Source organism: Chelonia mydas, chromosome 8 (genome assembly GCF_015237465.2).
Source record: "Chelonia mydas isolate rCheMyd1 chromosome 8, rCheMyd1.pri.v2, whole genome shotgun sequence".
Taxonomy (NCBI): domain Eukaryota; kingdom Metazoa; phylum Chordata; order Testudines; family Cheloniidae; genus Chelonia; species Chelonia mydas.
Genome location: NC_057854.1, coordinates 49,040,813 through 49,067,438, shown reverse-complemented (window position 1 = coordinate 49,067,438; position 26,626 = coordinate 49,040,813). Strand labels below are relative to the sequence as shown.

The following is a 26,626-nucleotide window of genomic DNA, read 5'->3' as shown; positions in this document are numbered from 1 at the left end:
GTGTCCCTGCCCGGGGCGGCGCAGGGCGGAGGCTGCTGGGGGTGCTCGCTGAGGATCGGGCCCTCAGTGGCTCGGTGATGGCTAGCGAGGGGCCGATTTGGCAAGTGGTAGGGCCTGAGGGGGGAGTTGCAAGGCTGGGTGCGCTTCTCTGCAAGGAGTCTCCGCCGCGCCCGCCCTGGGGAAATGCTCCCTCCTGCATGCCAAGGCGGCCGGGCCAGGCCTTCATTGGACACCGTCCGAGGCCAGCTCGGTTCCTCTGTGCGCTGTAGTTCAGTCCCTAGCCACGGCGAGCCCCCAATGGCAAGGCTCTTACCTGACCGCGTTCCCTCCTGCGCCGCCTGCTTTCCCACCTCCAGAGCCCCTCCTGGGAAGGGCCGGTGGGGGTGCCGTGCTCCCCTCTGAGTCTGGGGACCCAGCCCCCCAGTATGGTGTGGGGCACTGGGCTCAGGGAAGTGCCATGTGGAGGTCCCCACGGATTGGGGTCACTGAACATCCCATGCTTCTGAGAACCCCGATGTTCCAACTTGGAGAGCTAAAGTTTGTTTCCCTAAATTCCCCTGCATTTCCCCCTAGATAGGGTGCTCTTTGCTTTTTGCCCTAACTGTAGGGTGATATTCCTTACACAGCTGCCACCTTCCACCGAAGAACTGGCTGCAGATGGGGGTAGGCAAAGGGTTTGGGTTTTTTTGTTTGTTTGTTTTTGTTTTTTTGGTATGTTGTTTGGGCCAGATCATACACTGGTGTAAATCAGCAGTTTTCCAGCAAAGTCAATGGAGCTAAATTGATTCACATCAGCTGAGGATCTGGCCTGATATTTTGTAAAGCACTTGGGGATCCAGTAAGACCTCACTGATTTTAGAGGGGAAGCCAGAACCTGGGTGCAGAAAGTAGAATGAGGGATGGGGTGGATGGGACCCAAGGAGGAAAGACATGGATGCAACTGACAAACCTGGACAAGAAGCACTGAGTGAGCCCTTTGGTGAATTTGTCCCTTTTTTCTTCTCATCTGAACTCTGGCCATTCCAGGGGACGCCTGCCTGGCTTGACTACCCCTAGAGCTGTCCCTGGAAGTGAGTCTGAAGTGCCTGAAATTGACACTTAGGAAGTTTAGCTGATTTGGTTTTCCTAGCTGTGTAACACAGCTCTCATTTTGCTGGCTTCTTGTAGGTTTCCCGTGGAGAGGGGATGGGGAGGGTTGGCTGAAGTGGAGATTTGGGCGTTTCCCACACACAAATGAATTAAATGCACTCCATTCACAATTACCTGTTACAACTTTTAACAGGGGGAGGAATGGGGCCCAGTGTAAGATGTTTACTGGAGAATCGGAGAGCTTGGTCCCAGGTGCTGGGTACTGCAGAGGACAGGGTTTCAGTCTGGTTTTATTTTTCTGTTCTCCCCTGTGAAAAGTACATCCCTACTTAAAGATCTCATGCAAACAGCCTGCAGTAGGGCTGGGGAGAATTAGGCCCAGTGTGGCAGAGGACTAGGAAGGAGTATTTCTTCCCCTCTGGCGGCTGCACCTTCTTCTTGCACCGCTTTAGACAGAGATCTCCTGTATGTTTAATAGCTGTCTCCCAACCCTATTCAGGGACCAAGTGCTGCGGGGGGAGAACTAAGGCCATTTGTTTTCAGTTTTTAACGGTTCTTTATTTTAACTGAAAAATCCCTGGGTTTTACAAAAGCTATTGTTTGGTTTTGACTTTTTTTCTGTCCCAAATTTGGACCCCCTCAAGTACAAGAATGTATTGATTATTAAGAAAATCCAGTACATTACCGTAGATAGATCTGTTGTGTTAATGTTAGTCTAAGTGTAAATATGTGGCTTTTAAACTAAGGCAATGCAGTGGAAGATACATGTGTGTATTTGTAAGTGTACATACTGCTAATATACAGCTCATTAAAGAAACCACAGCATTAAACTGCTTTTACATTTCTCTAAATGCTGCTTTTTTGTACTCCTGTCCCCCAGTATTGACCCAATAGTTACCCAGAAAACTGTAAAGTGGGTTTTTTGGTACTGATTTCCACCCCCTTTTATAACTTTAAATAATCACTGATAAATTCATGGGAAATATAAAACAAAATAAATTCCAAATGAAAGGAATAACGAACTCTGAAGCTCTTTCTGTTTGTGGGCCAGCTTTCAGGGCTTGACAGCGCCTCGCTCTCTGGGAACAAGGCAGTTCCCTGTCTCTGCATTTGCCGGCTAGCTTGCCAGGGCCTGTATTACTAAAGGAATGTCTGTTTTACCCTTGGATTTTTTGGTCACCTTTCTGATTGCTCTGTCCTCATGGCTCTTCCAGCACTGGATGGGTAACATGCATGAGTTATATCGCTGGGCAGGGAAGCAGCAGTTTAATGCATGCACGTAAAGACTGGGCAAGGACAAACAGACAGGGAAACATAAACTCTGGCAATGGATAAACACTGCAGCTAGCTCTGCAGCCTTGGCAGAATGTGGCCTCCAGTCTGTTTGTTCATTAGGATGTTGGGGATTAAACACACAGTTCTATTGAACCAACATGTCAATTTGCTGCAAGAAATTTGGAGTTCCTGCTCCTAAACTAACCCTACCTTTGGGCTGGGGGCTCAGCGCAGGACTTGAGTTTCTGAAGCAGATGATCAGCAGAACTGGGAATTAAGTGGTGGACGTAGTGGCCTTCTGAGCTCCATTTGTGCTGTCAAATTGTAAAGAGTTATTTGGGAAGATCTTCTGTCTGAATTGCTTTAGGGCTGCTCTCCCTTCATGCTGGAGAGCAGCATTTCCCAGCAGCTTCTACTGTAACCATGTGGAGCATAAAGAGCAGCTGGCTAGGCCAAGAGAGGTCCATGGGTTGGGCATGTGGGCCCATGACTGTGGATGCACTAGCCAAAGCTAATGCTGTAGGAAAGGCTGATGTTGCCCTGTCCAATCCTGCAGTGACCTCCTGGGCCAAGCCCGTTTACTTGGCCTTTGTGATCTTGGTCCCCTGCATAACTGCTGAGAAATAAGAAAGACTTAATCAAAGAAACTGGAAACAAAACGTAGTGAAGAGCTTTTTGGACCCCAGGTCCCCAGCTATAATCTGGTTCAAATCAGCAGCATATAACACTGCTTGGTGACCTATGGGCAATGAGTTTGGGTGCCTTACTGCCATTTCTAGTGGTTAGGTCTCTTTATTGCACAAACCACCCTTGCAGCTGGCGCCCTACTTGGCAATCTCACCAGAGGTGCCAAATGCTGGGGGCTGAGTGCCTAGAGGCAGTCCCTCCGGGGCAGAGGGGGAGAAGCTTGCCTGGCTGCTGCCAGTTGTGTGCACAAGGCAGCAGGCTCCAGCACCACTCTCAGGGAGTTGCCTGTTCTTCTTTCAAAGCAAATTCTTTCCTGATGAAGACAGCGTGCTACCTAGTGGGCAGCACCCTGCATTGGCATGTGGGAAAATGGGTTCAACTGCTGGTCCCGTTTCATGCTTGCAGTGCCTGGGTTTGCCTTATGGGCAGCACCTCAGCTTCTGAGACAGAAAGCGTGCTTCCTGGTCCAGATAATTAAAGGCAGTGCTTTCTACTGAGCTCAGGGGTGGCATGCTCAGGATTGCAGAGTGTGTCACTCTCATAGGGCCTATGAGGGTGAAAGGTGGGTCCCATCTGCTCTTCCTTTGCTTTGGTTATCTTAGCAATGTAGTGATGGGGTCTGGGCCCAAGCCTGGAGGCATAAGGGAGAAGACCTAGGTTAGAATGGGGCTGGGAAGTGGAATACTCAAAGCTCTGAGATCCAGGGCAAAGAAGAAAACTCACCCCTATCCTGACCCTGCTAGCTACGGATTCTGCTGGCTCTTTGACGTGCAAAGGAGTATGGGCTAGTGGCTAAAGCACCGCAGTGGGAGGAAGGACTTTGGGGCTCTGACTTCCTGTGTGACTTTAGGCTAGGCCTTGTAAAGGCCTGATTCCAAACTCTTTCACCACTTTACAGTGGAGTCCAGAACCTCTGAGAATCAGGCCCTTAATGTCTCTGCTCCAATCTCCCCTTGAATGTGTAGAAAGGGGGCAATGATACCAATCTACCTGCCTCACACAGGGGTGTTCATTACGGCTTGTAGAGGGCTTGGCAACCCTGGGGTGGAAGGTGCTGTAGAAGTGCAACCATACAATGCTGAGGTTCTTCAGTTAGCAGCACAATGCTGCCTTCCATGTGCAGGTGACTGTGCCAATCCAGACCCCTATGGAAAGGCTCTAGGCTGAGTTTATACCCGAGGGCAGTATACTTACCACTAAATATCACCCCCTAATCTATGTAGCTATGCCATCTGAAGCCCTAGTCTAGGAGCCTTTTCGCTAGTATAGTTTATTTCATTTGGGGAACTGGTATAAGCTATACAAGCACTAGAACTGTTTTGCTGATATAAGCTGTGCCTCCTCTAGGAGGGTTTGCTGCAATAAATATACCAGAAAACCCTCCCTGGTGTAGACAAGCCCTTGGATGCTTCAGTGTACTGAAACCTGGACTGTGGTCTCCACCCCCAGATGCAGCTCTAGCTTTTCCAGAAAAGTTAAATTGCCCAATCCACTCTGTACCTGGAGTGACCCAAATAAAGTATTCTTGGGGGAGTGATGGTTTTAGATTTTGTTGTTGTTTTCACTGTAAAACCTCCATGCCCTTTGAAGTCCACCCTCAATCTGCCGCTGTGGCCATTTGCTTGTTGTGGGTGCAACGTTTGGAGAGTCGTCACTCAGTTTAGTCCCAAAGTTCTACCCAACCCCCCCCCTCAGACTTGTTCCTTAACCTTCTTCACATCAAAAATAACAGAGCAGGAAGGGGGGGCTGTGGAAAGAGCTACTTACGAGGCAAGAAGAAAGCCCACAGCATTCTGTTTCCAGTAGGACTAATGGTTGTGTCCCCGCATACTGGGTCCTCCATTTGGGCCCATTGTAGGGGGAGGCAGATGTTTGTGGATTATTGTTCAAAGTGAGTTCAGGGATGCTGAAAGGTACCACCATGAACCCTGGAGAACAAAGTCCACCTGAGACCTTGCCCCACCAACAAGTTATACCATAGTACTCCTATAGTTAAAGCAGTGCAGCCTCTGTAGTGTGGATGCTATTATACGGGTCTAAATGTTCTTATACTGGTATAGCTGTTCCTGAATGGGAAGGGGACTAAGCTATACTGGTATAAGGCACACTTATACTAGTATAACAGTGTCCACCCTAGGGCTTATGCCAATCTAACTAGATCAGTAAACTATAAAACCCCTAAGCTGAATCCTAATACCAGTGCAAAATCTATGCATGGACCAGGCCTCATTTCAGTCCCCAGACCACCTACAGGGCAGGCAAGGGGAGTGCACAGGTTCCCTCTACTAACCTGTCTCAATCCCCACTCTCCACAGGCCACTCAATCCTTGGCCTGTTGTCTTGGAATGCCAATGAGGGTGTGAATTAGAACCAGCTGGCATGCGGGACGCGAGATCCTTGCACACAGGCCACTATAGGGTAAGAACTTCACTCACTGCTGCTCTGGGGCAGGTGACTGAGAAGTGAAGGGGCTCTACAACTGATCACTAGTCCTCTTGTTACATTTGTGTCTGAATCTTTCTTGACTAGGTAGCAAAATGCAATAAACACAGTGTGAGAGGGATCATTAGCAGTGTAACTGTGTAGGGTATAAAGCAGGGCTTGAAGCATATTATATAAGCAAACATAAAGTAATCATAAATTAGATGGTGAAAGAAGTCAATTAATTGATGAAACTGCCCAAGCAGAAAAGAGAGAAACCCGGCATGCAGGAGCTGAGGCACTTTGTGACGCGATACGGTATTCATTTGTAATCCCTTTTTTCTTTAATTGTGTCTGTAATGAGAAATTAAATGTCAACTTCATTGGATGCTGCTCCCCCAAAGAGAGAACACATGTGCCGGTCACAATGGGATTTTGCCTACAGGTGTAGCTGCATTGGTGGAAACACCTGGAGTGACATGACTTACAGTGGTGCTGTGTGGTTTAGCCTGTTTGGGGATTGAGCTCTTATCGCTGCGGTAGTAGAAAACCCCAAGTATGACATGCCATTCACTGACACGGTGTGACTGGCACAGATGCCTATGACCTCAGGTTTGTCTTGCACTGCTGCAGCTATGCCAGTGGCTAAAATCCCGGAGTAGACAAGGCTGGAATCAGGTGGGACCAGCATGACTCTCACACACCACTATCCCATATCCCAACACCCCCACAATGGCTTTAACTGGGCATGTAGGGCCTAACTCTGCTGTGGAGCTAGCTGGAAGTGATCACTACGCTTGCTGGCTCTTACGTACTTGAAAGGTGAAGGGATGGTGATCAGCACTCCCCAAGGATAGTAGAGAATCCACCCACCTGATGATAGAATTGATATCACATCATCCCCAAACTACGCAGCGCTAGCTGCCATGCTGTCGTATGTCAGGCAGAACGCACTAGAAGCTCGATGTATTTATATGAGCCAAGGAGGTGGATCATTCTTTCTTCTAGTCCCTTATTGGAAGGTTCATGGAGAGAATAAAAGGACAAAGGGAGACACGTTCTCTCTGACACACAATCCATCCATGTCTGATGGATTCTAGCAGAGACAGAAGCAACTCAGTCTCTTCCAGTAGCACGATTCCCTCACAATCTACCATTCTAGCTATACTTCATAACTTCCCTTTCTGTAATTATGTCCTCCTGCATAGTTGCCATTTGTACCTGTTGCTCTATAATTGTTTTCTTCTGATAGTCTCTCACATGACTTCCCTTTTACATAGGAATGCCCTGACTTAAAGCAACCACATAGTGTCCCATACAATCTAATTTGACCTCTAGTTAAAGACTGTCTCTACCCAGCCCCAACAGTAGTCGTTTCAATCAGCTTTTGTTGTAATTTAAGAATCCTTTGACTATCCTGCTTGAGGGATGACCCCTCTGTCTCATTTCAAGACAAACTAAGGAGTTCAGGCCATAGGGTTTTCCCTGCAAAGGTGGGAGTTAGTCACGTAGACCAGTGCAGACATAGCTTTAAAACACATGCAAGAGTGGTCTGATATATAATTAAAACTACATGAAATAACTCACTACAGGCCACCAAGCCTCCTGCTAAGTCTCTTCACTTGCAGTGTGGCTGTTCAGCATGTGGGAACCTGTGTGAGATTAGCTGGTTACCTCAAGGAGGGACCAGGCTGTACCGGGTTAGATCTGTCTGCTGTTGTACTGCCTTATCAGTTCATCGCCATAGACCTGAGCAGCTGGTGGCCTGTGGGCTTTTCATTCAGTGGAAGGGCACTTGCAATACACGAGATACTAATCTGACTATGAGCAGTTGCCCTGTTGGTGGGAATCCCATTACTGTCAGTATATATAAATAATCCATTAATAGTTCAATTTCTGTACATTAAGCTGCAACAGAAGTAGTGTTGCCCAGCAGCAAAGTGGTGGTCTTTGCCACTGCCCAAAGGGTCTCGAGCTCCAGGACCTTACCCCTGGAATCTGGCTGACTGGAGAAGAGGAGTACTTGTCCAGAAAGAGTTTATCCTACTTAAGTTTATCCATGTAGCACTGGGAAAGAGAGAGGTCAGTTTATTCCCCATGAAGCCAGACTTCTCCTGTCAGCTCTGGAGCTATGCCTGAGTTTACCATGCGTTGGCTTGAGTCCCAGTCAGAACTCAGACATGTTGAGGCTTCCCTTTCCCTACTTAGCTTGACATCACAAGGGGCCGATTAAGAAAAAACGTGCAGGATCTGGGTCCCATGATCAGAGGATTCCTGGATGGAGCAGTGAGTCTGAGGCAAAGTAGTAGGTGGCACTGTAGGGCATAGCTGATCATGTCCAACTGTCTGATTTTGGGGCGGGGGGCTGCCTCTTGGGGTAGGTAAATGGGAACTCATCTGGTGGGCTGAGAGGAAGTCTCTCTAGTGAGAGTTGTGTGACTGGAATTTGAGGCACAACATTGAGACCACTTCCCTTTGTGAGCCCCAGGAGGAAGAGAGGCAATTTTAGAGGGGCTCATGGGCACCAATTCTAAATATGAAAAGTTTCATTCAAAGTTATGAGCAACCTTTGATCCCTGTCAATGCAGAAGACAGTGAACTTCGGGGCTAAGATGTTTTCAAACTTCCACTGTACCTTCCCTTTGAAATACACAAGGCACATCCTACGTCAACTGTCTGAATCCATGATATTCCTTTCTGCTGTCTAGGGTATGTGGCCATGTTACCACAAAATGCAACAGGTAACTGAGCAAAATACCAACTTGTAACAGCATTTAACTTATGTGAACCAACCAGCTGGGTGCAGACACATACAGGTTTCTGTGCTGATGCTGCTGGGACTGCCAGCCAGAGAGGTTTCCAAAGGTACCAGGAACAATGCCTAATCTACCCCGCCATCATTTTAAAGGCAGGCAGAAAGGTTGCCGAGTTCCCTTCGTCATTGGAACTGATGGCTCCCAATGTCACTTGCCGGGTCAATGGCTGAACAATGGGATGCCCTGACATGTGTTTATAATCCCTGAGGGGAGCAATGGGCAGCCAAGCTTCCCTCTGCAACTGCGTTCTTCAGGGCACGGTTCTGCCAGCTTTAACGCATGTGGAACACTGCCCTTCTCCACAGCTACTCCCGCTGAATGAAGGTGGCAGACGAAGCTGCTGCTCGACATCAATAAGCGTGGCAGAATCGGGCACTTAGCCATGCTGCTACTTCATTCATGAGCATTGTTACTCGCTGCATCCCTTTGCATTGGCTTTCCAGCAGCTTCTTCCTACAATCAGTGATTATTGCTTATTCATGAGGCTTGGTTTAGTCCTCCTTGGCATTAATTCACAGCTGGTATTTTATGTCTCTCAGCTGGTATTTAATGGTCTGGGTTGGCTGGCATTTTATATCTCCCTGGCATGAATAGTGTGGCTTGGCTGGTATTCTATATCCCCGGCCTGGCTGGCTGGTATTCTAGGTCTCCTTGGCACTAACAAAGCTGATATTTCATATCTCTGGCTGATATTTCCATATCTCTGGGGCTTTAATAAGCCTAAACTGGTTGGCTTTTCATACCTCTTTGAGCACATACTGCTTGAGTATGCTCGCCTACTACATTTCCTTTATGCTATAGCTTAGGCTGCCTTTGATGCTCTTTGGCCCCAGCTAATTGTCTGGAAATAGCATTTTAATACAACTAACCAGTGCCCTACCCTGATGCTAAACTTAACCAGATTTGCCCCCACTGGGTCTGTACTAGATGTTGCTCTCTCAACCTAGGGTCAAGCTGGTCTTTACGCTCCTCAATTTGATCTTTCTCGCTTCCCCTCTCTTCTAATTCTGTCTCTGGGTTTTATTTCAAAACCATCATCCTTGCTTTACAGTGATGTTTTCCGTTAGAACAACCTCTCTCAGCAGCCTCCTGGTGGGGCCCAGTAATTGTCTGAATTTTTTGATGCTTTGCGATGTCAAAGCCTGGAGTTTATATAGATTACTGTGAATTTATCTCCAGCAAATGCATCCAGAGAGAGCGAGTGAGGCTGGAGCCTGCCATGTGAGGCATTGTAAACACTGCGGTGCAGGGAACAGCAGTACTTGTGTATTCTGTGTTCGCCTAAATGGATTTCAGTAAAACATACACTTGAATAAGTCAGTTTTGTCAGCCCTGCCTGTTTAAGTGGCGATGGAGACCTTCCTGCCAGCTTGTAAATATCAAGGTTTAACCTTGGCTGGTAAAGTAGCAAAGAGGTGTGGATATTAGGTCAGGTGATGTTACAAGATTCTTCTCCTTTCCCCTGCCCCCACTGGGTTTCAAAACTCAGAGACAAGTGAGCTCTTGGAGTGAGCATTCATAAGGATATCACTCTGCCCCCAGTGGCTAGCTGACACCAAAGAGCTGGAAGTGTGATTAAAGTACAGTGTGAAAAACTTAAAGGGACAGCAGCACAGGTGCCCTATAAAAGTGCTGTCTGTTGCCCAGAACGGCATCTCTAACCAAGATAGATGGAACCTGTAAACTCCACAATCAAACCTCCCATTCAAAGCCATCTATGTTTATAGATGTAGAAATGAAGTTTAATGTGGCTGAAAGTTGCCGTAAAAAGCAAAAGGCTTCATTTGTATCTCTACAGAAGGGGAGATCAATAGACATCCAGTGTGTGTCTGTCTGCATTTCCTGGCCACAGCACGTGGGCGTATCCTTTCTACGTACACAAGTGCACATAATGATTAAAGCAAACCCCTCTGGGAGGAGAATGACGGAGGGGTCTCCAGGTATGATAGGGAATGAAGGTGTCACTGAGAAATGCTCTGCTCTCCCTAGAGACTTTTACAAAAAAAAAAAAAAAAAGGATTTAAAAAGCAAATAATTCTAAACTCTGTTTTCATTCACAGCTAAAAGTTAGCTTAAATTTGCCTGGTTATTTGCAATCCTCAGAGGTGGCCGTATCTCAGTGTGCTAGTACACGATGGACTATGCTCCCCTTATATGGGGTTATGTATCCAATACAGAGTGAGGCATAAGGTGGAAGCTTAGGCTTGATGGTCCATGATGCCACTGAATGCGGCTGCAACAGATGATGATGTAAGAGCTCTGTATGTGGGAGCATGCTGTGGTTTGTGGAGGGCTATTTCAATGTTATGGCCAAATTCAGACTATAGAAGGCTTATAAAAATCATAAAACTTTTATTCTACCAACCCACAGAAGGCAGCAGAAATGAAAGCCAATGCACTTTGATATGGGCTTTACACAAACTCTGGTTTCTGCTGTACAGTCGGCCCTGTCTTATTTATCCGTCCACCTCTACAGCCCTCGTGACTGCAGTATTTGAGCACCTTGTTGTGTCTAGAGGACTTCCCACTGGGAAGGACATGGTGGAAGCAAGAAGTGAGTGGCGTAAGGGGAGCCAAACATTGCAGACAGTGAAAGGGGAGTGGTTTTGTGGAGCTGCTGAGAGGATGAAGCGGTGTGCCAGCTCTTGTGATTTGTTCGTGAGTTTGGCAATTATTTTGGTGCATTTCTAAAGCCCCGGTTCCTGCACTGGTGAGTTTGCGTGAAAAATCTCAGCTTTATATTTTTAAGTGAGTTTCTAGCCCTCGCAGTTGCAGAGAAAAGCTCGAAAGTGCAAAGCAAGTGCAGCCTAAAGGCTCAGTAACCACAAGGCAAATGGAAAAGAACCTCAAATTGCTTTTAAAAAGAGAAATCTCTGGCTTAAAAATTGTCTCACGAGTCAGGCCCCCAAATGATGACTTTGTAGAGCTTGAGGTTGAAGGTGCTGGTGCAGGGAGAGGAGTGCAAGGGGTGGTGCTGACAGGGTGGTAGGAGACTCCTAGAGGCAGGGGTACAAGGGGTGGTGCTCCTAGTTCAGGTAGGAGATGCCCAGGGGCAGGCTGGGAGCAGCATAAGGGGGCTAAATGGCTGAGAAGTATGGAGTGGCAACAAGGAGGGGTAAGTCAGAGACAGGCCAGGAGGGAGCAAAACAGGGGGCTGGGTGTGGTGGCGCCTGGCCTGGGAGAGGCATGGAGAATCCCAGAGAACATGGGGTAAGGATTGAGGTAACTGAGTCTGCTGACAGCAACAGGCAGAGAAATGAGGGGCTTTCAGGTTCACCTACACAAGGCTAGCAGGTGGGGAGTGGTGCATGAAGGAAATGATAAGCAGGGGGTTGAAAGCTAATGGGCCAGACCCCCAGGTGAGGTAGGTCAGTACTGACTCCATGCAGCTATGCTAGTTTGAATCAGCTCTACACTCGGCTTCAGGAATGTGGACAGAGGGGGACGTGTTCTCAGACAGCTGTCACTGTCCTATGTACATGTAGTCAGTTAATGATGGAGCTTGAGCTTTTCTGTGCCCCTTTAGCTGTAAGGACGGTGGCATTTCCCAGGCTGTTGGCCCTGTGAACACTTACACTGTGATATGTGTGTACACAGTCCGAGTCCTGCTGATGGGAATGTCCAGTTAGCCCATGTTTAGTTATGTCCCCATAGCTTTCCTATGCTGTGCAGTGGCTTCACCCTCTGCCACTTTATCTTGCAGTGTAAGCTGCCTAGCCTTCTGCTTCTGCCAACCCTGAGGCTGTCAAACCATCAAACACTAGACTACTAGCTAGCCATATCACAATAGCACCTGGAGGCTCCATTGGGCTAAGCGGAGCATCCCTGCCGCAAAGAGCTCATGCTCTAAGTGGCAAGACTGACGAAGTGGCAGGAGGGGAAACTGGAACGCTTGCCCAAGGTCACACAGCAGGGCATTGGCAGAGCTGGGACTAGAACCCAGGTTTCCTGAGTAACGGGACCTTATCCATTGGACTGTGGCGCTTCTCACTGCATCTTTGCTGCACTCTGGGTTCCCCAGGCCAGCGTCGTCTCCTCATGAACTATGGTGGCCTGGAACAAGCCAGCCAGCTGTCATCATTTTAGAATGGTAGGAGCTGGTTCATAGGCTGGGAAGTCAGTGTTCCCCTCTGGGCGGGATGCTGAGAACGAATCTCCAAAGGGCCCTGTCTGGCTTCAGCCACATGCCAAAGGTTTCAGCAGCTCTCCAGGAAATGAGGGTTATATCACTACTTTAGATTGGGTTTAATTTGTGCCAGGGCTTGGCAGTTCAGAGCCCCGGCACCTCCGGGCTTGCTACATCAGTTATAAATGGTTTTTTTTTTTTAAATTGCTTGAGCCACGGCACCACTTTCAGTACAAATTACACACTGATTTTAGACCTCGGGATAGCTGTGAAGGGAAGGATGGGCCTGTGGTGAAGGTACTCGATGGGTGGCTCAGGAGATCTAGAGTCCGTTCTTGGCTCTGTCACAGATTCCCCATGTAACTGTGGCCAAGTCACTTCATCTCTGCGTTTCCACTCCCCATCCATAAAACGGGGATGTTGCTACTTTTGTCTGCCTTGTCTATGTATGTTGTTCAGCCTCTAGCCGGGGGCGCACTTCTCACTCTGTCTGTCCAGCACCTAGCATAGGCGGGGCCCTGATGCTGGTTCAGGTCTCTAAGCACCTACCATAATATAGATCATTTATTAAACAATCCCCAACCTTCAAGGGGCTAACAAGGTAGGGGTGTGTGTGTGTGTGTGTGTGGTGGGGGGCAGGACATATTCTGGTCTCCTGTGCTCTTAATAGTTGCCGGTGACACTAGCTAGGTAAAAAGCAGGGAGTGGGATGTGAGCACATGAGTGTTTAGCAGAGAAGCAGCATTCCTCAGCCCGAGCTTTGCCGCAAAGACTTGGCCCAATTTCTGAGTGTGGGAATTCAGAATTTCTGTTGTGGAGATGCAAGGAGCTACTGCCCAGGGAGGGAAGGAGGGAGTGGAGTTCTCCTATCCAGGGGCTTTGCAGCTTGGATCTAGATGTTGATATGCAGTTTTTAAAATGCCTATCAGTTAATCTCTTATTAAAATTGTCTGAGGCTGAAAAGCCAGAGTTATTAACATGCAAAGCAGGAGCTGACCCTCACTCCCTGCCTTTCTTCCTACCCCCTCCCCATTTGTATTTTGTCAGCTTAATTTAGTGAGCTGGAGAGCTGAGGTTCTGCTTGCTGTCCCTGGGGAACAGTCTCTCTCCTGCCTTTGTCTGGAAGGCAGGTAAGCCAAGTTAGTTTCCTTAGTGTTGCTCTTTCTCTGCTGGTAAGTTGGTGGAGTGAGCTGGCTGTTCAAGATCACATCTCTCTGCACTAGTTTCCCACAGAAAACAAACACACACACAGGAGTTGTTACCAGTTGACACACCTGGAGAGATTAAGTAAGCTGGTTTCTCAAGGGAGATGGAAGGGCTGGAGATCCATTGAAGTCAATGGGTATCAAGTCTATTGGCTTTGGCTCAGGCCTTGAATTATTGTGTTTGGGTACAAGATGTCAGAGATGGAGGAGGCTGTGGGCTCCCTCCCCTACAACAATGCCACAAGGAAGGCCATTTCAGACATGATGAGAGCCAAATGACCCCAAAGGTACTCAGTATGGCAACAGCAAATATGCGAGGGGCTAGGGTCGGGGTGTAAGACGCAATGGGGTTTAATAGTCTCCTGTATCTTCAGAATCCTCTTTGCCAGTTTCAGGGGTCTTTGCTAAATAATAGGCAGGTTCGCTAGTTGTTTGTACTTCCCCAACCCCTCTTCAATAGCTCTGCAGTGGAGGAGAGATGGTTAAAGAAGAAATGGTGTCTAATGAGCACAAGGAGAAGGGAAAGAATACCTCTAAACGCTCGCTCTATGCAGCATAACCACGGAGGCTGCTGCGGCTTTATTTAAGAAAATTGTCTGTTCTGTTTAGAGACTAACCAATTTATTTGAGCATGAGCTTTTGTGAGCTACAGCTCACTTCATCGGATGCATACTGTGGAAATTGCAGAAGACATTATATACACAGACACCATGAAACAATACCTCCTCCCACCCCACTCTCCTGCTGGTATGCATCCGATGAAGTGAGCTGTAGCTCACGAAAACTCATGCTCAAATAAATTGGTTAGTCTCTAAGGTGCCACAAGTCCTCCTTTTCTTTTTGCGAATACAGACTAACACGGCTGTTACTCTGAAATCTGTTCTGTTTGTTCAACTCGTTTTCATCTCGAAAGAATCAGCTTGGAGGCTATCTCTAATGCCAGGGAATCCACTCTGCCAGAGCATGTTGCTATTGATTTGTGTGTCAGCAATTCAAATGGGGATAGTTAGACAGGAGCTGAGCACCTAATAAAAATTCAAATTATTGTTTAAAAAACAAATGAGGGAAAGTGGCTGAGCAACGAGGACAAAAGAAGTGTAAAATGCTAATGGCCAATGCAAGTAACAGAGGAAGAAGCTGGATCTGTCTCTCTCATCTGACACCTTTCCTGCAAATTCAAACTCCAGAGAAGAATTGCCCCTCCCTATTTATGCCGTTAGAAGCAAAGGGCAAAACCTCTGGCTGGTGTAACTCGGCATTACTCCACTGACTTCAGTGGAGTGATGTTGATTTACACAGCTGAGGATCTAGCTGTCCCTAATTCTTCATTGCAACGCACATTGGTATTAGGCTTCCTTCCACTCCCTGGTGGCAATTATCTTGGTTCTTGCGGGCAAAACTGGAGGTGCTCGGGGTTTTTCAGAACTGTGTGGCATCTGCAGGTAGGCTGATGAGGCTGGGATAGTGAGCCATGATTGGAGGAGGAGTGAGTGCAACAGTAGCAAGTTGCACTGGTAGGGCTCTGAGGCCCAATACTGGGACAGCCAGGGCCTTGCAGGTCAGGACAAAGTGACTTTAGCAGAGCTGTGTACAAGAAGTTTGGGCAGTGGTGGGCTCCAGTTTATGCCCTAAATTTCACTACAATCCCACTCAGTCCCAAAATCCAGCATAAGACAGTACGTAATTGCTCCAGTTGGAGAGTCATAGGGCAAGCTTAGAAAAACCACTCACATGCAAGGTCTTGATTTGTTTTTAGGGGGGAATATGATCAAAGCATGAAAGCACATGAATTACTCAAGACACCAAAGTGTGTAGAGAAAAGAGAGATTCCACTCATCCTGTGGAAAGGTATCGGGAGAGCACCTCCTGGGAACCCAAGCAGCACTGCAATCACAGAGCAGATCAATCAATGCTGCATCCATACGTCTAAAATCACTTACGGCTATCCTAGCAAGTGGGTGAGGTTAAAATCCCAGGGAGTGGGTCAGCCAGCTTTCGCATTGCAAAAAGGGAGCAAACAAATCACAAACACAGGCAGCAAGGGATGGTCCCGTGCCAGGGGCTTCCAGCAGTTCTGTATGGGTGGCTTGGGGAAAGGGTGTAGGAGGGGCATGCCTGGTCCTCAAAGATGATGGGAGGAGAATCATTCTAAAGCACAGCTGATCTGAGGGATTGTGTAGCAAAGTTAAAGGGAGGAGGAGGAGGATGATGATTGCAGTAGTAGCTAGAGGTCACAGATGAGACCAGAAATCCATTGTGCCAGGAACTGCACAAACTCCTAGTGAGAGACTGTGCTGGCCCCTGAGATTTTGCAATCTAAATAGATGAGGCAGACAAAGGGAGTGGTGGTATTTTCCAGAGACTTGGTCAGCGTCACCAATGGAGAGCCTGGGATTGGCTGCATCCCACTCCCATGCACTAGCTACAAGACTACCCTTCCCTTCTGGCAGGCTGTCATGTTACTAAGAAAACCTACCTTGAGAGTCCCTGGGATTGGGGTGAGAAGGTGACATGACTAGAAACATTTGAATGATTTTTAAAAATTCAGTGAAAACAGAATAAGGAAGGAGGGGGTGGGATATTTAACCAGGATCATTGTCTAATTAGGCAATCTGGACAGATTTGTGGATCTGAACAGATGTTTATGCAGGTAACAGGCAGCTGTGGGAGATTGGGCACCAGGGCTGTCCATAAATTACATAACTCATCAGAGGGTGGGTGGGTCCTTTAATTTTTGTGTTTGGGTCAGTGTTAAACTATTGCAAGGACTAGGTGGGACTTGAAAATGGCCAAAAAAAAAGTGTTGCACAATTTATGGCCAGCCCCTCTACCCTAGCGTCCTTGGGTGAACCATGAACGTCTGTGCTCGGCTTCCCCATAACTGCAAAATGGGGAAATATTTCCCTCCTGGGGGCATTATGAGATGTAACCGGTAAATGCATGGGCGGTGCTCAAGTGCTTTCAGTGATGCCCGGACCCAGCTTCAGAAAACAATGAGATCGTTTAGCTATCAAAGCTGAATGAGCATCAAAGGGGAAATGAATTTTACCAGCTCCATTCTATTTTTAATCATTCAGGTTATTAGTTACACAGGGAAGGAATTTGTTTTGTCCTATGCAATTTTTATCTTGAGGGTCCCTTTAATTTCAGGGTTGGTAGCTTGACATTCATGGCTACAGTGGGAAATTGAAAATCCTGCTATGGTCATCTTGGTCAGAGCGGGGTTTTCTGTCTCCCAGAGGTAGGTAAATGGCATCAAATACATTTCATTTCAATTAAGACCCTGCTCTGTCCTATTTTTGAGTGCCTCGGGGGGAGGACTATGAATCATTCTTAGGGCCTGATCCAAAGCCCATTGAAGCCAATGGGAAAGACACTCATTATCAGGACAAGACTCCAGTCTCCATTCCTTCTCTATTCAGTTCAGTAGAGCTGTGCAAAATGTTGTCCAACATGACTTTGGAACTTGATAATTTTTTGCAGAAAACTTCCTACATTTTTAGTTAAATTTCTCTATTTTGCCACAGTGAAACTTCACCATTTGAAACAAAAGGGAAAGTCTTCTTTGTTGAAAAACTCAGTGAATTTTTGAATGAAATTTTAAATATTTGGGACCATAGAGCGCTCTGCAAGGACTGACTTCTAAATACAGGCCACGTCCTGCATCTACACAAACCCACCAGCCTGATAGGGATCCTACTGCTGCACCAGGGTGCCGGGTGGCCTGAGCTTCTGCAGCAGCAGGGGCAGGCGGGGAGCGTCAGTGCCCTGGGCTCAGGCCGCCCGGTTCCCCCCATGCAGGGCCCGGTTCCTGCTGCTCTTGGCCAGCAGGTGTGGGGTCCCAGCCGAGCCTGGCCCCTTGTGTCTCCTTGGCAGTGGCCAAGATGCTATGGCAATGGTACTGATTCATAGCAAAATTTTGCCTCATCGGTGATCACACGAACAGCAATACCTTCCTCCTTGTCATGCAGCAGTTGTGCAAACTCCATCTGTCTGCATAGCCATGGGAAGAGAATTACCTTAACAATTCCCAATGAGACACGTAGTACACAGGTAAATCGTGCCCCTTGTGTGTATACTTTTTACATGAATAGTCCATCTGTGCTTTCGTATTCACATGAAAACCATTTAAAATCTGTTGCGATCTCCTACTGTTTCCAGCAGACCCCCATCAAAAGCAGCTCAGCTCAAGAGATGTGCACTTTCTGATATTGTAGGTACAGCTGTTTTGGAAATATGAGCCAAAGAACTGTAAGAAAATTGTTTGAAGTGGAGAACAGAGTGATGGGGAGAGAGAATGAAACCAGGACTAAAGGTGAACTAGTCTGGCCAGAAGCCTTCCAGGATTTACTTGAAGCTTTTTGCAGGAAAATCTTGGCCAGGAAGAGAAGTGGTATGTGAAGTTTCAGGTCGGTTGGTTTGGGTAGTGGTCATGAGAGTTGAAAACTGCCCTTAAAATGGACACCTATCTTTTGAGCTCAACTGCGGAAGGAAGACCACCCATTCATACTTCGCAAATATATAGTTAGAGAGAGGAAGGATGGTTCAATGATTAGGGAACTGTCCTGGGACTTTTGAAGCTTGTGTTTTAAGTCCTTGCTCTGCCACACAATTCCTGTGTGACCCTGGGCAAGTCACTTAGGGCCAGACTCCTGAAGAGATCTGTGTGCCGATCAGCATCTGAATATCCCTGAAAATCTGGCCTCTGTTCCCCCATCAGTACAATGGGGATAATAGCACTGCTCTGCCTCATGGGGATGTTTGCAAGATAAATACATTAGATCAGAGGTGCTCAGACTTTAGAGTAATGGAGGCATAGGTAAATAGCACCTTTCATCCAAGCCTGTCAAAATGCCATGCAAAGGGAAATAAGTAATTATTACACCCATTCTCCTAGATAGGGAGCTTGAGACCCAAAGAGGCTAGGTGACTTGTCACAATGACTGCGTGGCAACACCAGGAATAGACCCCCAGAGCCCTGACTCCCAGGCCTTTGCTCTAACCACTTGACACTCTGCCCTTCTTGATCATTTTGCTGTGTCCTACAAGTTGTCCTAAAACAGTTTTGCCTGCTGATTTTTCTCCTGAGGAGATCTCTGTGACTAGAAACAAAAGGGCACAAGCAATGATATGGAGGTAATGTCTAAAGGGAGAGTTGCTCAGTTTGCATTAGTTGGGGCATGTGACTGGGTGACCTAATTACTCTTCATTGGCCTGGCTGCCTGGAATTTGAAAATTGATTGCTGAGTCAATACCAATGCATTTGAACATGGAGGGCTGGCCGCCGGAAGCAAGGCGAGTGCTGCCTCCCTGGTTATGGAAGGTCTTGAGTTAATATGCCGAGATCCAGTATGAAGGTAAAGAACTGGCAGCTTTCTTCAGAGCACCCAGCTATTATGGAAGGTGGCACAGAGCAGTCCAAATGCTCCCATTCTGTCTCTGCTTGGCCAGGTCCCATCTAAAACCCAGGGAGGATTATTCGGGAGAAGTCTCCCTTGGTTTTAAAGGCTTGTTCAGGAATATGCAGGGGATCGCTAGAAGGATCATTGTATCAACATCCATATTCCCACCTGTCCCAGTAAGAGAGCAGCAGTGACCCTTTCCCCATATTGTCTTGCTGTTATTTCATATGCTATAATCGCTGAAGAAATACTTGAGGATTTTTGCTCCATGGCCTCAAATCACGCACCCCATTCCTTCACATGTTGGCAGCTCATCTATCTCATGGGGCTTCCTTACCAAGAACCACAGTAGGGCATTAGACTCCCTTTCTGTACAGCCAGAGCCAGGTGTTTGTATCTCGTGTTAGAGTTGGCTCACATCTGAACACTTCAGTTTTGGGGTGTATTGGAATCTAAAGTCAGATCTAGATCCTGATTTTACAATTTGGGTCCATTTTCCTCGGCTCCCTCTCTGTTTAGCGGGGCAAAAGCAAGGTGTTAGGCGCTGCATGTTTTGATCAAAATTGAAAATGCTATCTTCAAGGTGGGGCTGTGTACATGCTCCTGTGTGTGGGTGTGCGCATGCACACATTTCAAGGTCACCTACCATTTTAATATCTGAATACCAGTCCCATGAGCCCAAATTTTCAAAAAAGCTCAGGACAGATTTTCAAGTACTCAGCATACACCGTGGGGTACAGATTTTCAGCACAACTCGGCTCGAGCCAAGCACCCAAACAAGAGCTTGATTTTCCAAAGCACCACAGCACTCATGGAGGGATTTTCAAAAGAGTACAACACCAAGCATGCACCCAACATGCTGAGCTTGTTTGAAAATCTGGCCCTTACTTATTTCACGGCCTAACCAGGAATGGAGCTCAGCTGAAAGTTTTTTGTGTTGTACTCTCCACAGCAGACCCTTCTAATGGATTCTGCGTTTGGCTTCTCCTGGGTTCTCGGCAGCTTTGCTTGGTTCTCCTGGTTTGTATTCTGAGCGGCTATCTGCAACTCCTGGTGTTCGGTTACCATGGGAGGAGTTTGGCAAACAGGAAGTGTCACAGGTGCTGAACTTGCAGGTGGGCTGGAGTGGAATCCCTGCTGGCAGTCACACAGAAGGCTGCTGGGTCTGAAGTACTGTGAGAAGGGTAGCAACCATTTTATTTTGAGCACCTTGGAGAGGAAGTTGGAGCATCTGGGCCATGCCCAACCTGGCACCCTCATGTTCTGGCTTAGGCCTGTATCTCTTGACCACACCCAATCAGTTTGTTTTTGGCTCTTGCATGGCTTGTAAATTATCCCTGGCTGCTGGGTTTCTTACTCACCTCCGAATTCACTGTCCCTTTCATCAAATCTTATAATTGAATTAACTCTTTGAGACGATTAAACATAAGAGTCAAAACATGGGTAAGTGTGCAATTGGACACCAAGGCAGACTGACAGAGACCATTGTGTTGCTGCAAATTGGGGGCTCAGGCTGGGGTCCCCCCAGGAGTCCGTGGAGTTCCATAGGGGGGCTATGCAGGGGCTGGCTCTAAATGGGCAGTTGGATGACTGTGAATGGAGCACAGTCTATTTTGTCTTCTCCTGAGGCTTCTCACCCACCTAAAGTCAGTTCTGTGAGACCCCAAATGGCATCGGCGCTAAGTGATGTGCCTCATGGAGGGCTATGATGTCACTGGGAAGATGGGTGTAACCATTCTTTCTTTCTCCAATGGAAAGAGCTGTAAAGATGTACTCCGAGCACTGGGCAGATGTTAACAAGTGTAACTGGTTCCCTGAGACTTCAGCGGTCTCTGGCATTGATGTGCTTTGGTTCCTCTTATTCTCTGCCTGTGACACGTAATAGTTAATCTCCTGTGGGCTGTAATACTGAAGCCTCATTTCAGTTGTTGGGTTTAGTGTGTGGATGTTGGTGGCCTGTGATGAGCAGGAGGGCAGACTAGACCTGGTGGCCCCTTCTGGCCTTCAACTCTGACTGTTTGGGCATAGCCTCACAACATGTCTGCTAGGGGGTAGGTGGTGGTGGTGTTGCTGGTTGTTGTTTCCAATTTATGGGCAGGGAACTCCGGGGGGAGCGGTAAGTGATTTGCCTAAGGTCATACAGCAAGGCAGTGACAGAGGAGAGGAATAGAACTTCAATCTTCTAACTCTCTCAGGCTCATCCCTCAACCACCAGCTCATCCTTCCTCCTTAACCACTGCTTGATGAGCTCTCAAATTGAAATAAAGAGCCTGTTTACAGAGTATGCAGATGTCTCTGATAAATAACAAGGGAGGAGAGAGACAGAAAACACGCCATATATATTGGAGCTGAATTGCCTCTAAATGGCTTTGAATGGCTTTCCAGGTGCTGTCAGCGGATCTTTAATAACTCCGAATCCACAGCTATGCCTTGGTTTGCTGGTGCGCTTATGATCTCTAGGCTCCTGGCATGCACAGAATAATTACAGCTGAGGCCCTGATGAATTTGGGGCCAGTAATTAAAGCTCTTATTGATTTTTCTACTTTTGGAGTTCCCTGTAGCTACAAACAATGAGGGGGTGGGGAAGGGATAAACAACCCCAGGAAGGTAACTTCTGAAGGGAGGCTTATTCCATTTGCATTAGCCAGGGCCTGCGACTGGGTGACACCGTCATTTTTCACTCAGCCTTTCCGCCTGGAATTTGAAAATTGATCATCCAATCAATATGGAAAGCAACAGCTGGGGGGTAGGGTCACCTCGGCAAGCCTGCTCAGCCAGCACAGCCATGAACATGTCTCTTTCCAGGGCTCAGTTGGTTGGTTTGCTCAAATTATGTATCGTGTGTAACTGGCTCCTTTTTGTTGCCTGTGCTCATCAAGCAGCAATGGCATTTTCACTGGGAACGTTGTTGCAGTCAAAGTACCGGTGGACCTCCCCCAAGGTAGCATGAGCCAAACTTCTGAAAGTCAAGGAGGGGAGGCGCACAGAGGAGGGAGGGATGGAGAGAAATGGGTGAGAGACCAGGGGACAGGGTGAGGATTAGAGTCGAGATGAAAATGATGCAGCAAGAGACTTCAATGAAAGGTTCATTTTCAGCCTTACTTAAAGATCTCTTAAGTGATTTGGGTGCATTTAAGTCTTAATTTAACTTCCTTTTCATGCAGCTAATGTGTAGACTTTAAAAGACAGGCTAATCAGTAAAGGATCTGCCAGCTTATTTTCTAGGCTACACTCAAGGTCTGTTCCCACCCTGGTGCCATCACTCCAGATTTCATCATTTCAAGACATTTATATGCTTCCATTTCCTGAACTCTGCCCCTCTCAGTCACTTTCTTTCCCCTCATTTCCAGATATCAGCTGCTTCGTCGGTTTCATTGGTGCAGGGAGCTTGACTAGTCAGACTCCGAGATGTTTACAGGTTGCTTTGTGCATCTCCTGGCAGTACAGGATTGCCCTGCCTTGGATATAATTTATTTTAAAACTTATTAGGCTCCTTTCTTTCAACTGGAGGCAGCAGCAACAACTGGGGAGATGGGTGTTTGCATAAATTCAGTAAAAATCAGTGTCCAGCAGCATAATTTCTGGCTCTCACTCTGCTGCTTTGAGTTTGTCCCCCGATTTTTGAAGGTGGCATAGAAGTGACCACGCCAGATCCAGCAAGCTGGTCCTGCATCGTGCCACCGGTGTGGCCAGGGCAACATGCTTCAGAGAAAGGTGCAAGAAAGACAGCCAAAATCTAGGATTGAACCACGGACACTTAGATCTTCAGCGTACTGAGTTACTGCAAATCCTGCAGCATTGGTTGAATCTGAGGTTGTACTTCCTCAGCATTTGCTCCATCCGGGACCAGGGGGGACCAGGCATGTGCTTAAGCCAAAATGTACACAAATGACCCCCACGTTTGGGAGCCTTCATTTGAGTGCCCAACTGGGGACACTATATGCCTGATTTTTCCATTGGTGCTCAGCACTGACCATGCCAGTTGGAGTCCATGGGAGCTGCAGGTGCTCAGCACCTCTGAAAATAGGCCCCAAGGTATTGCAAGTTGGGGACCCAAAAATAGAGGCATCCAAAATCAATAGCCGCTTCTGGACATGTCATCTGCCTTGCCGTGTCTTGTTAGGTATACATTTTTGGTAGCCTGAGCTGGCATTTGGGAGTACCCAACACCCTCCCTTCACTGGGAGGCCCATCCAGTTGCTGAACAATTTATGCTTTTGCTTTTGCTTTTATAACTGAATTTCCAGCTTTTATGGCTGGGAAGAAAACTGGACTGTGACTCTGTGCCATGCTGTCTGCCTGAGTCTGCGGACACAGAGACAAGGGGCCACATGCAGTCCGTGTGTCAGTGAGTGCAAGTTCTCTGGATGTCAACCAACCAAACTGATTGGCTGGTGATGTAAAGGGGTCCCATCCCCAGTACACTACCTGTGGGGAAGCTCCTATGCCGGTTGGTATTCCCCAGGAGCCCACACTTCTGCTTTGTGGCATATTTCGTGCTGGATTAGTTGAAACGAAAGAGCCACAGCGTGTCGGTGAATCACAGCCAGGTATGTAAAATGAGCGTCAGTTCCATACGAAGGGGCAACGTGGGAGGTGAAGCAGGAAAAGAATCTGCCTCAGATTCTAGGCATCTATTACAGGCTACTGACAGTTGCCTTTCTAGCAGGGAGTTATTGTATTCCTGGTGATGCTGCAGCTGACACTCGGAACCCAGGACATACTGGGGGAGATGGACATGGAAAAATAACAGTGCAGGGTGGGACAAGAAGTATCCAAACTTTACTTAACATCCAGCGAGGTGTGGATTGGCAAAAAGTGTGTGCAAAAGTGTGTGCAAAACTTCCAGTCATCTGTATTCAACAGGGTTCGTAAACTCACAAGTCATCTGTATTCAACGAGTTCTTGTATCAAAACATGTTGAGAGAATTTTTTGATCCAAACATTTGTAGTGGTGGTTTTTGATTTTAAAGAAAATTCCATCCCCCCCACTCCTTTTTCTCCCTCCTTTTCCAGTTTGCCACCAAAAAAGTGGGTGGGGGAAAAAAAACAAGACAAATTTCTTCCAGTTTTGTCAGAAAACAGTAGTTGTGAAATGAAACTCTAATTTTATTGGTGAAAATTTTCCAGTTTCAAGAAGAAGCCAACATTTTTCTCTGAGACATTTTTCACCCCCTCTTCCCCCCCCCCGCCCCCCCGTTTGTATCTGGGTTAGTCTTTGGGGCAAAGGTTAGCTCTTATTACAGCCAGGTTGGTACACCCCAACCCATGTAGGACATGTCAGTGACGAGGGGACAGAGCCTTGTGCATCCATTTTCCATCACTGTGCCTGTGAAACATGGGGATGGAGGGGAGGAAAAATCCCAGTTGCCCTAGTACTGGCAGGTAGAAAGAAGAACTTTATTCTTGTCCCACAGGAGTCAGTGTGTCCCCAGCCACAAGTGTTCAGAAATAATCAGGTATCTTTTAAAAACTGATAAACTTGGGGGCTCTTTATCTGCCTTCTAGCTTCTGAGCCATTAGAGTGCTTAAGGGTTGCCATGACTGTCATAGTCACATCACTGAACCGTATCTGTGACCTCCAGAATCCCCCTGCATGGTCTGCACATAGTCGGCAAATTCAGCGGAGGAATTTTTCTCCGCTGCAACATTAGGAGCTACACAGTGTCTCACTCTGCATTGTAATTGTTTCTGTAATTGCAACTGGTTTTGTGTGCTCTTCTTTCCCCACATAATCTCCTCTGTTTCCATCCACCGCTGCAGGCTACTAGTTTAGAACAAAAGCTGAACTGAGATTGAGTGAAAAAAGAGATGTGCTGTTGCACAGTGACACGTGCACACAGAAAGCTAATCATCTTAGCTAGTAGCGTGCAACCGAGGCACTCAGCCCCTGTAATGTCAACCCAAGGTCAGTCTGAATAGCATGGTATTGTTGAGACCTCTGTTTACTGCTGATGTGCCCCTGGAGAAACACTCCAGCGGATACAAAGTTCCCCTACAGAAGACGGGATTGGGATCTGATGACTGGAAGTGTCTGTTAGTGATACCAAGTATCAGGGCGTAGCCGTGTTAGTCTGTATCCACAGAAACAATGAGGAATCTGGTGACACCTTAAAGGCTAACAGATTTATTTGGGCATAAGCTTTCATGGGCCCGCACCACTTCCTGCAGCCCCCATTGTCCTGGAGTGGCGAACCATGGCCATTGGGAGCTGTGATTGGCCGAACTGGTGGACGCGGCAGGTAAACAAACCGGCCCAGCCCGCCAGGGGGCTTACTCTGGTGGGCTGCGGGCCAAAGGTTGCCGATCCCTGCCAGAGACTCAGCAGGAGAAAACATAACTAAGAGAGGTTTCAGAGTAACAGCCGTGTTAGCCTATATTCGCCCTTTTCTTATAACTAAGAGAGATTCTCTTTTAGCCGACAGAGTTGAGGCCTGTGACTTCTGGAGCAGGAGGTCTAGCTGTGTTTACGACCCTTAAGTCCATGCAGCATGAAACATGGCCATGGGAATCTTGATGCTGTCTAGAAACAAGAGGACTCTCAATGGTACAGAGCCCAGGAGCGGGGGGAGAGAGTGTCTTAGGCTCCTTGTCACTCTGGGCTGCCATTGTATGCTGGTTTCATGAGGGAGCATCATCTTTGAGTTGAGGCAGTGGACTGGGTCTCAGGAGAACTCAGGTCACTTCCCTGCTGTGCCACAGATACTCTGTGACACCTTGGGCAAATGGCTGTGTCTCTGTGCCACAACTTGCCATCCATACAATGGGGAGAATAATCCTTCATTTTCTGTCTGGTTTCTTTAGACTGTAAACTCTCCAGTGCAGGGTCCGTGTCTCAGCGAACATACGGCACCTAGCACAACAGGGACCTGATTTTGGCTGGGACCTCTGACTTTTATGCTAATATAAATAATGGTGTGTGGCCCTAGCTGCTACAGTAATATAAATAATAAAGCATACACACATTTTATTTGTATAATATAAATTATACATATTTAAAAGCGGAGTTTTACTTTAAGTTTTTAATGCTAGTCCTTCACAAAGGGATTTTTTAAAAAGTTATCTCTAATTACACAGTTAATGTATTATGTAGCACTGGTACCAAAGTAAACCAGACAAATGACTTGACATCTCCGAGATAGCACTCAAAGAATTATTTAATTTAGTAAAGAATTTTAACCAAAGTAATTATTTACTGAAAGGAAGAATTTGCTGGAGCGCCTCAGGGGACTCTTTACTCCTGACCACCTAACTAACTCTGTGTGTAATTCCTGATTAATTACTTTACGTGACTGGCACATTGTTCCCTTTGAATGGTAAAGGGAATTAAAAGAAAATAGGTAGCACCTGAATTACTCCTTTCCTTCCTGACCTTCACTCCTCACACAATCACACCTGTCGTACAGCCTCCTGGGCAGTAGGGGGCGAGCTTAGTGCAGTGCAGGCTGCCTCATTCGAGTGCCAAGTGCTCCAATTTCCTAGTGAGTTTAATGGGAGCTGAGGGTTCAAGGGAGATGGCTGTACGCATGGAGCCAATGGGTAGGTAAGGTGCCCGGGGGGGGGGGGGGGGGGGGGGGGGGAACGGGGCACTTGAGAACAGGCAGC

The 26,626-nt window shown here is 47.4% G+C and overlaps 1 protein-coding gene across 2 annotated transcripts in view; it reads left to right on the top strand.

The window, feature by feature from the left end:
- TNR (tenascin R) overlaps nucleotides 1-26,626 on the top strand; it is a 281,523-nt gene that overhangs the window by 517 nt on the left and 254,380 nt on the right. The window lies entirely within an intron of this gene.